The sequence below is a fragment of the Phyllostomus hastatus genome, unplaced genomic scaffold (genome assembly GCF_019186645.2).
Source record: "Phyllostomus hastatus isolate PE091 unplaced genomic scaffold, TTU_PhHast_1.1 phas_contig_1518, whole genome shotgun sequence".
In the NCBI taxonomy this organism is placed as follows: domain Eukaryota; kingdom Metazoa; phylum Chordata; class Mammalia; order Chiroptera; family Phyllostomidae; genus Phyllostomus; species Phyllostomus hastatus.
This window is the reverse complement of record NW_025333620.1, coordinates 27,884-38,201: the sequence shown is the minus strand read 5'-3', so window position 1 is coordinate 38,201 and position 10,318 is coordinate 27,884. Positions and strand designations below refer to the sequence as shown.

Here is a 10,318-nt window from a genome sequence, read left to right as displayed (position 1 = left end):
TAACAGAAAGACAAAAGAAAGTTTCTGCCCTGGCTGGCGTAGCTCAGTGGATTGAGCACGGGCTGCGAACCAAAGTGTCACAGGTTCAATTCCCAGTCAGGGTACATGCCTGGGTTGCAGGCCATGACCCCCAGCAACCACACACTGATGTTTCTCTCTCTCTATCTCCCTTCCTTCCCTCTCTAAAAATAAATAAATAAAATTTTAAAAATATATATAACTACTATTAATATGGGCTGTACTATTGTTACAGGGTGCAGCCAAGAGGGGGGACCCCAAATGGGCATTTGAAATGGGGTCCAGAACTCAAGGTGTCCAGGAGATTTTAGGATGTCTTCACCTACTCCCCCAGGGTGTGGGTTGGGGGAAGGGACAAATGGAGTGGGGCCATTGAGAGCTGTTTCACATAGCAATAGCCTTGCAGCTAACCTCTGGCATGGTTATTTAACATATCTATAACCTTTGATTGGCTGTATAGATATGTTAAATAGCTGTGGCCATGCTCTGGGCCAGGGGGATGGAAAGGATCTTCTGTAACTGGGGGGCAAGTCCCCCGAGTAACAGCACCTGCGTGGGAGCTTGGAGAAGATTGGCTCCCTGATATGAGGCCACGCCTGCCCAGATTCATGATGGCAGTCCAGTAAAGCTGGAAGGATGTGAGTTCTGGCCTGTGAGGCTGAGTGTGGGAGGAGTCGGAAATGGGGCTGCAGAGGAAGATTGGCGGGGGCGGGGGGGCAGGGGGGGGCGGTTGTTAAACCCAGACACGGCAGCCCTGAGAGAACCATGCGGCTGCGGCAGTGCAGAGAGGATCACAGCTATTGAGAAGGGAAAACCACGCGGCTTGAGCAGAGAGTCGCCACTCGGCTTTGGCAGAGTGGTGACCCCCCCTCCCTTGACCGTGGCCCTGAGAGGGGAGAAGCACACGATTTTGGCTGAGTGGGGACTCTTTTGGTCCTGGGAGAGAGGACCACCACGTGTCTTTGCCAGAGTGGGGACCCCCACAGCTTTAGAAGGGGGAACCACCACCTGGTTTTAGCAGAGATCCCGGCGACACAGCTGAGGATGCCAGGAACCCAGGGAGGTCTCCCAGTCAGGATGGAGTCTGACTGGGAATATCCAGAGGACTGCCTGAGCCACGGACTTCTATTTCCTTTCCTGAGATAACGGTACTCTGGACTAGGCAAAGGGGGAAGGAAGGACTGTGTCTGTTTGTGGGTGTTTTAAGGGACTTTAGGATTTTTGATGAAGACATTAGGTCACTACTTTAAGTTTGTATAGCATTAAATAAACATTTCCTTTTCACGAATCTCTGGCATTGAGAGACGTCTTTCCTCTGGAGGCAGACATAATGGACCTGGTGGCTTCTTTCAGTAATAGTATATTGTCCCAGGCCCCCCCCTTGTTGTTCTGTAACACTGTCACCATTCTTTAAAATTAAAAAAGAAAAAGAAAGTTTCTATTACCTCCAAACCAAACATCTTGGGGGCCAACCCAGCTTCCAAGGAAGATGGCATGGGCACCCTTTTCCCAGCCTCGAGGATCTTCAGCTGAATTCAGGACTGCATGCAAACTCCATTATTCCCGCCAGCCCCTGGGGTGAGAAGCAGCACAAGGAAGACTCTCCTAGTTCAGAGGGAGGGCTGGAGAGCCTCCCCAAAGCTTCCTTCTTCCCTGGAATTACAGGGGTCTCTGTGAGCCTGGTCAAAGGAGAGCTGGCACGCCAGGCAAAGGGGCAGGGTGGTGGGAGCCCCTTAGAAGTCCAGAGCCCACCCAGGTGAATGTGGGGTTAAAAAGTGCACTCGTGACCTTTCCGCGAGGCACACCAGCACCTTGAACAACCCTGATCCTTCATTACACTGCCCTGACAGCATGACCCACTAGAACCTGCACACACTAAGAGCTCCTTGGAGGCAGGGGCGGGGTGGGATCTGCTCTAGTACCCACTGACCTAGCGCCCTGCCGGGGTCTTAGTAAGTTCTCAATACACGGGTCATGAGCTAACTGAATAGAGCTGCCAGGGAAGAAAAGGGGAAGGGGTTGATTTCCTCTAAATCTTTTTGAGGTGATAATGACACCTCTGAGAAAAACAGTCCTCGGGTATCATCATCGTTAGCTTTTGAAAAGCGTAACTATCTATGAGCAGCTTTTGAAAACGGTAACTGTCGATGAACGATGAACGTGGTGGTGAACCACCAAGTCTCACAAGTGGCAGGGACGCTTCCCGGTAGTCAGGAAGCCAGAGAACTGTCAGACCGCACCCTCCACCCCACCCGCCACCGCGGGCGCGGGCAGAACCTCGCCTGCCAGCGGGATCCAACGGATCAGAACCACCGCCATCCATCCAGACCTAACGCAACGGCCCGGGCGTTTGGCCCCGCCCCGACCCTGAACGTCACGGCTCAGACCACGCCCATCATTGGTACCTCACTAGACACTTTTGGAGTCGGGCGATTGTTGCGTTTGGTGTCTGCACTCGAGAAGGTAAATGTTTGCTGTTCCTCCAGTTTCCAAGTTGATCTCTTGGAAAAATGAGGGCGTCTCATGCGCCGCGCACGGCACCTCCCAGCCGCCCCGGGAGTCCCTGTTTTTCTTGGTGCTTTGCTGGGATCGTTTTGGTGGCCCTAGTGCTCCAGCTACCCAAAACCTCTGGTAGGGGATGGGAGAGGGTGTGAACTTTATAGGCGAACTGGAGCTTGTTGGGGAGATGGCCGACTGGAGCCGAGGGCGGGGAGAGGGGGATTTGGTGGGTCCGTCAAGAGGCAAGGGACTTGGGCGGTCCCGGAGGTGCAGAGTTGGGGTGAAGGCGTGGCTAGAGCTCCTCGGGGTTATGCTGTGCCCGGATCCTAGGGGAGTGGGGCCCTGAAGTGCCGGCGGTGAAGTTTGCTTGGTGGTCGGCATTGAGCCTGGCGGGGCTCTGGGTGGGGGCGGGTGTTTGCCAGGGTCCAAGAAATAGCTTGCATGTTTCTGGACTGAGCCAAGCGGGATGGGAAGCGCAGGCCGGGTGCTCAAGGGGTGCCCAGGTGCCTGGGAATGTTGCTAGAGCCGGTGCTGTGCGTATGGGGAAGCTATGCAGTCTTCCGAGAAGGCGTAATGCCTTGGTGTTTAGGCCCTTCTGGGTAGGCCTGAGAGGAGCTCGAATCGGACGTTCGCGAGTGTGTGCTTTGTACAAGTGTCCAGGCCAGCAGTACTAGATGTGCGGCAAGGAAGCTCGCTGCTTGCTCTCCAAGGGCACTGGGGAGCACGTTTTGCAGGGAACCCTTGAATGAGAGCTAACTCTAGGTCCTGGGATTTAGAGGATTTTAGATGGGCATGCAGTGCCTTTTGTACATAAAGTAACGGGCTCTTTGTTGCTCAAAAATTGTATTATTGGTTTGAGGCTGTTGCTTTAAAAACAAACAAATGTGGAGTAATCTTCCTATTCCCATCCAATACAGACATTATCATTTTTTATCCCCCCAAATGTCTTTTGAGCAATGTTTTTTTTTCCTTTTTTTTCATTAGATTGGGTTCTATTTGAGGTGAGGTCTGGAACAACCTAAAAACTACTGGTAACCAAACCTAATCAGAAATGAGTATTCTAAGAAATGATTGATAAGTAACTGTAATATGGTTTTCCTCTAAAGCTCATAAACGAAAGCTGAAGGCCATCTACTCAGTTTGATACATGTTTCATTCAATGGAATAAGTACTACTATGTGTGTGTGTGTATGCCAAAAATCATGTGTATTGTATAAAATGTACACAATGAAAGGGTAATTATTTTTAATACTTGGGTATATTTCCTTCTGTCTTTATATGCACTTGTGTGTCTATGCCCCAATTATTTTAGGACCCTATTACATATACAGTTCGCATGCAGCATTCTTTCCTTAGCAGAATTCATTCAATAAATATTTGCCTTTTATGTGCCAGGTCCTGTACTGGTTTGGGGGCCACACTGGCGAGCAATAGCAAACCATTCCTACTTTCATGATCTTTGTTTCACTATTTTTTCCGCACTCATGCACACACACGCACACAAACACCCACATACTGGAATATAAGCAGGGACTATGTTTTTTGCCCACTGTTAGATCTAGGCACACAGTATGCCTACTGTGTGCAATCAATCAACATTTGCTGAAATTTATTGGGACTGGCAGACAGTAACCAAACCATAATACTGATATGTTACACCCCCAGACAGGTGCCCTTCTGGAGGGAAGGAGCATGAGTCTCTGACAGCAGTGAACAAGTGACTGGTCAAGGGGAGACTTTTCTGCTCATGAGACAGGCCAAACTCTGCTGCTTTGCGGCTTCTGCCCTTGCTGTCCCTCAGTGTGGGAATATTCTCCTGCTGCCTCTTACATAATTGGCTCCTTATCCTTCAGACTCATTTGCAATCTTATTCCCTGAGGAACTGTCTCTGAGGGAACTATATCTAGAAGACACACACACTCCAGTTCCAATCCTCCCTTACTTGGAATCACTCTTCTGAAACTGTCTTTTCTATCCTCTGTCCACTGGAATGCAGAGATTTTGTCTGTCTTGTCACACTTGCGGTTGCAAATGTCCAATTTTTTGCCTCAGTATCAACATATTTGTATAACTATTCAGTGTCAGAAAATGAAGTATAATGTTTAGCCAGGGCTCAGGGCCCAGGAACAAATCTCTCTTGCTCCAAGGGAAAGGTTCTTCAAAGAGCCATGCTTAGGATGGCCTTTCAGTGGTGCCTGACAAGCTAAGGCAAAAACAGCTGAGGGTTGGAGAAGCTCTGTCCTTTCCCGTTTATGTAGAGCCTGCAGGGCTCATGTTGCTCCAGTCTTCTTGTTACTGATCATCAAAAACTTTGTTTCTATGAGAGAGGGAAGGGAACAGTGGTGGTAAGAAAACTAGAGGAAATTTTTAAAGAAGAATAAAGTTTAGTATAGGCTTAACACTAGAGTTGAAGAACACTGTAAATGTTATTTGGAATAGAGGAAAATACATAAAATGTGGGGTGCAACATGGAAGGTAACAAAACTAGAAATGAAGGGGATGAAAACAAGGTTAAGTTTAAGGTTTAAAGTTAAAATCAGAATAAAATAAAACTTAGACAAAGTAAAAATGAGAAATCACTTTGCTGGGCAGGGAAAACATGTGGATAAAATAAACATTACTCTCTTGAAGCAGCTCAGAAGATGGATTTGCAAGCAGACAGTGTTCTGTGTGGGAGGCTTGCATCTCAGAGTTAGTTGTCAAATTCTAGTAAGTTGAGGGAAGGAACACTTGTATTTCCAGGAGCAATCTCACTCTTCCAGAAGGGGTCTTCTTTTTGGACAAACCCACAATATACTGTTATATGTGTTCTCTAATACCTATTTTAGTTTTTTTCCTTTCTTTCTAATTAAAAAAAAAACTATGATCAACAAGTGCTTACACAGAAGTTTCTTAGTTTCCTTAGTTTGCATATTACAATGTAAAGACACCAGTTGTTTGCCTATCAATTGCTAGGTTACCAGAATACTGGCAGATAGGCAACAAAAAAAATTACATATCCAAATTCTTCTCCAGTGCATAGAGTTTTAAATGATTATTTTCAATATTATATTCATTACAACATCTTTTTTACCATCATTTTTTATTTGACAGCACTGGTACATTGAGTATTGAATTTTTTTGAATAACTGCTATGGAGGACATTCTGTGCTAGGTCTTATGGCCACATGGATGAGTGGAGTCAGCCATGTTAACTAATAAACTCAAAAACATCTGCTAGTGACCTAAGAGATCCATGCAGAAGACTGAGTCCAAGAATGGAGGACTGGTCACTGCCTCCTCAGGGCAAGGAGACAATGCTTCCTAGAGGAGATGTTGAGTGAATTAAGTCCACAAGATGAGAGCTGAGGTGGGGGGAGGGTATGCAGAGCACAGGAAGCAGTGAGAGCAAAGACTGAGGGATGTGATAGGGCTCAGGGCATTCATGGACTCTTGAGCTGTCCACTGTGGCAGCAGTAGAGCAAAGTAGGCAGGAGAAAGGCATAGAACTAGATCGAAGAGTGACTAATTGTAAAAAGGAACAGGGTAGTTAGTAGTGAATCATTATCACCATAAAATTTAAACTACAATGTCATTACCTGTCCTTTTAGGGCAACTTGAGCACTTCTGTTTGACTTAGCACAGTGCAAATCTAAAGTAGTGTTGCTTTAATTTCTCCAGGCTTAGTAGAAGACCTATTCTTGAGGACTAAATTGCAAACAGGGCGTGCTGGTGTAAGCATGTAAGTGTTCCACACAGGAAACAGTGTTTGTAATAGAACTAGGCTGCCTGGGTGGCTCGGCTCCTGGATCAGTTGTCTACTAGGAATGTATTCTTGAGCAAGTTACTTCACCTGCCTATGCTTCAGTTTGCTCATATTGAAGAGGGGGAAAGAGTACCCAACTCATGGCATAATTAAGATTAAGTTACTTAAAAAGCACTTGAAATAATGGTTGGCACAGGTAGTGCTCTATGCTTGCTATTTCTAAAATTATTCATAACATCACTATCATTGTAAGAATCAAGTACTGGAATCTTTCATAGCCAACCATTGCCATACTTTAGGAAAAAATATAACCTACGGTATTTGGAATTCAGCTTAGGTAATATTTAAAAGCCATTTCTAATAATAACAATAATGAGAAATGGGTACATAATAAACTAAGCATAAATGTTTTGACATGAAAGAAATTTGATAAAGGGAAATATCAATAAATAAATTAATAAAAAATGAACACAGGCATAAAAATAACAAAGAAAAATTATGATTTGGAGACATCTCCAAGACAAGCTGGCTGAACAGTAAAGAATTGAATGTTGATCTGAGAGTGTCTAGAACTGATTATCTGTGTTCACTCACCTCTAATGCTAGGTGCAGCAATGAATGAGACGAGGTCCTCAAGGAGGTGACAGTCTCATAGAGAGCATAAACAATAAACAGTTACTATAGTAAAAGTGTTTAAGAAAAAAGTGGGGAAGCATGAGGACACTTAACTCAGTACTTAAGTGAGAGACATCAAGAGCCTCAAGGAAGGAGTCTCATCTAAGATGGAGCTGAAGGGTGAGCAGGTGGGAAGAATGGCAGGGTCTCTGATCAAAGCTGAAGGAAAATGACGCATGCAGGCCTAGCATGCAAACACAATTCAAAAAACTTAAGTAATTTAATGGCCACTACAAGGAACTGAATATGGCTTGAGAATAGTGTGCAAGAGAAAGCAGGATTCAGATAGTGACAGATTGTACTGTGAAAGTCTTTAGTCATGCTAAGGAGCCTTAAACATTATCCTGAGGACATTGGGTATCCATTGAAAAGTATCTGGCTTGGGAGGTCCTTGGTCACTGTGTCATAGCAATATTACTCTGGTAGCATTATGAAAAATGAATTGAATGGATAGTACCAAGGTAGATGAAGAGACCTATCCAGAAACTGGTCACAATCCAGATAAATGACAGTGGCTGTAGAAATAAAGGATAGAACTAGAGGGATGAACAAGCATTCAGTTGTGGAAACAATGTAACTAGTTTGCTGGGTATGTGTGAATGTGAAGAATCAAAAGGGCGAATTCATTATGTTATTTAAGATAGCATGACACTTTCCAAGTGGAGTTGTGTGAAGTGGCAACTGAATATGTAGACCTAGCACCCCAAGTAGAGATCTAGAATGGAGAGGGATTTGGGAGGCAGCTCTCCTCAGGGGTAACAAGGTTGTGGGAGTGTATCTACCCACCCAGGGTGTCCGCAGAATGAAATAACAAGAGTTCCCAGAAAGACCATTAGGAACATCCCATTATCCCATTATCTGATCAGGCAGAGAAGGAAGACTAGCCAGAGGACAGGCTGAAAACCAAGGTGGTGGTGCTGTCCTGGAAACCAAAGAGAGCTTTTCAGACAGAAAGGAGCAAAGACAGAATGATCAATAGCTCCAGATGTTAGAAACAGTGTAACTGAAATTACTGAGGAAGAAAATGTTAGGATTTGTAGAAAAACAAGGAGGCCACTTAATGACTTTTAAAGTAATTTAGTGATTTTTGTAGGCCTAGAAATAAGTCAGAAGTGAGAAATAGCAGAGGTGTAGATGCCAGAGTCTGCATTTTGGGAAGCAAAGAAAGTTTAAAAATAGGTTGTGTAGACAGTGGGAAGAAAGAGCAAGATGGTCAGGTTTCACTGGGCTCCAGTTGAATGAGAGACCATGATTTTCTGAAGGCATCATCTGGGTAGGGCTGTGTGTGTACTCATGTGAGAAAGTGATTTTAATTTTTGCAAGCAGGTAGAAAGTACTTACCCAGGGTTGGCAAATGTAGACAAGGTGAACAGTTCTTTTGGCCAATAGTAGAAAACTATTTCATTTTCCTAAAACTCACCTCGAACATTGGAAAATTTTCTAAATGCAGCCCATCATATTACATAGTGTCATCTATTGTTGAAATATAGTATTTCGGCTCAATAGTAAACATATTATAAACTACCTAGAAAAATAAGTCAGTATGCTGTTTTTCTGCATCTGGAAATAATTTAGTTTGAACATCATTGATGGAAGGAAATTTAGTGTTCTGAGCAAGGTAAGAAATTTGATTATTAAAATGTGTGATATTAGACTCGATTATCACAATATATAAACCAAGTATCAACTGGTAGCCAACCATATTTTAAATTCTGCACATTATTGTAAGCATCTTTAATAATGCATGTTCGTGGGAAGAAATACTTTGAATTAGATGAATAGGTTAAAGCAGCCAATTGACTTTTCCTTTTCCATGCAGAGACTATATATGAGAGTAATATTGGGCTTCCTCTCTTCTTAATCTGCTTTCCATACAAAGCAGATAACGCAGTTACAAAGACTGAATGCATAAAACAAAGAACACTTGTATGATTAAATCACAGACATGTTGTTATGTGGTTTCTTTCTTGGTGGTTCCAGGAAATTTTGAAATGATGTTATGTATTCTGAGTGGAATTATATACCATTTCTAGCCGTGTGTTTTTTTCCTATTTTAAGAATGTCTGTCTCGCTGTACTCAATAAATGTAACGTTATTAATAAAACTCACCTCTGTACTAATCCTCTTTCTTAAAATGCTGTTTGCCTTTTGTATTTGTTTTGTTACAGGCAGTTGTATTCAGATACCAAGGTCAGCGTAGTGGAAATGTTGAAATATTTTGCCAGTAGTTCGATTATGAGATATGATAGAAATGAAATGGTAGACTGTGTATATAGAGAGGATTTTAGAATTTCGAATATGACATGAAATAAGAGTAAAATTGCCCTTGTTTAGAGTTCTCTTTGCTGGTCTCTCAATCCGAAGACCAAGATTCAAGGAGTAAGAGAGGAAAGGTTTCTCAGGGTTTTCAAAACAGACCTTTCTCCTTTCTCCTTCAGTCCTTAGCCTTGTAGGAGAGGCCTCTGCATTCTTTTAGCCCTTTAGGGCTTAATGTGTCTCCAGCACATTATTTTACATATTGTTCTAACACATTTGTTAGGTATTCAAGCCTACAAATAATTTAAGGGAAAGAAAAATTGCTGATGTAGAAATCGTAAGAGGCAGAAAAGTCTACTTAAAAAAACCCCAAAGTAAAAAATTTTATGGCATAGCAATGTAGTAATTTTACTATCAGGAATTGTTGGACACACAGCCCAAACAGCTACCTCAAAGCACTTCGGAGAGAATATATGATCCATTGATCAGTGAAGAGAGATTAAATTACATTTAAAATAATGTCCAAGAAAGCAGTTTTTTCTTCATCCTAATAACTTAAAGGTTTAATAACCTAAAGGTTATTAAAAGTAGTAAATGTTGATATCTAAATATCTATTCACATATAAAATGCTCAGTTCACTGATATGAAACATATGACATGAAGTCTTATATTTTGAAATAGTTTAGTCCATATTTATTTTGATCTATGAAATCTACAACGCTTATTTAATAATCACATCATAACATAGCATTTCTAGAGCACCCACTGGGTTCAAAGAATACAGATGCTTCTCTGTCCTTTACAAAGTTGCCTTCAGAGAGGAGACTGAGCATGAAGTGACAAATCATCATCAATTTGTATTTCAAATTATGGAAGAGTAATCTGACCAAGGACTATATACTATGGAAGGCTTCTTAGGGTAGAAGTGTGAAATGAACTCAGAAAAAAAGTAGGAAAAGATGCATAACTATATATACTTTTTGACACCCCAACCTTGATATTTGTCATTTCAATTTACTGTTAAGTGAATATTTACCTTACTCCCCAACAAAACAAAAGCTAATAGAATGTTATTTAAAGTAATCACGGCATATCCTCAGCTTGTGTAGAAGCATGAAGCAAGC

The 10,318-nt window shown here is 42.8% G+C and overlaps 1 protein-coding gene across 1 annotated transcript in view; it reads left to right on the top strand.

Annotated features, from left to right (window-relative positions):
• Positions 1-2,425: 2,425 nt before the first annotated feature.
• Positions 2,426-10,318, top strand: part of LOC123813409 (membrane cofactor protein-like) — a 31,814-nt gene continuing 23,921 nt past the window's right edge. Inside the window, exon 1 of the mRNA XM_045830404.1 lies at positions 2,426-2,481. The gene's annotated coding sequence lies outside the window, so the exon portion shown is untranslated. The remainder of the gene's footprint in view (positions 2,482-10,318) is intronic.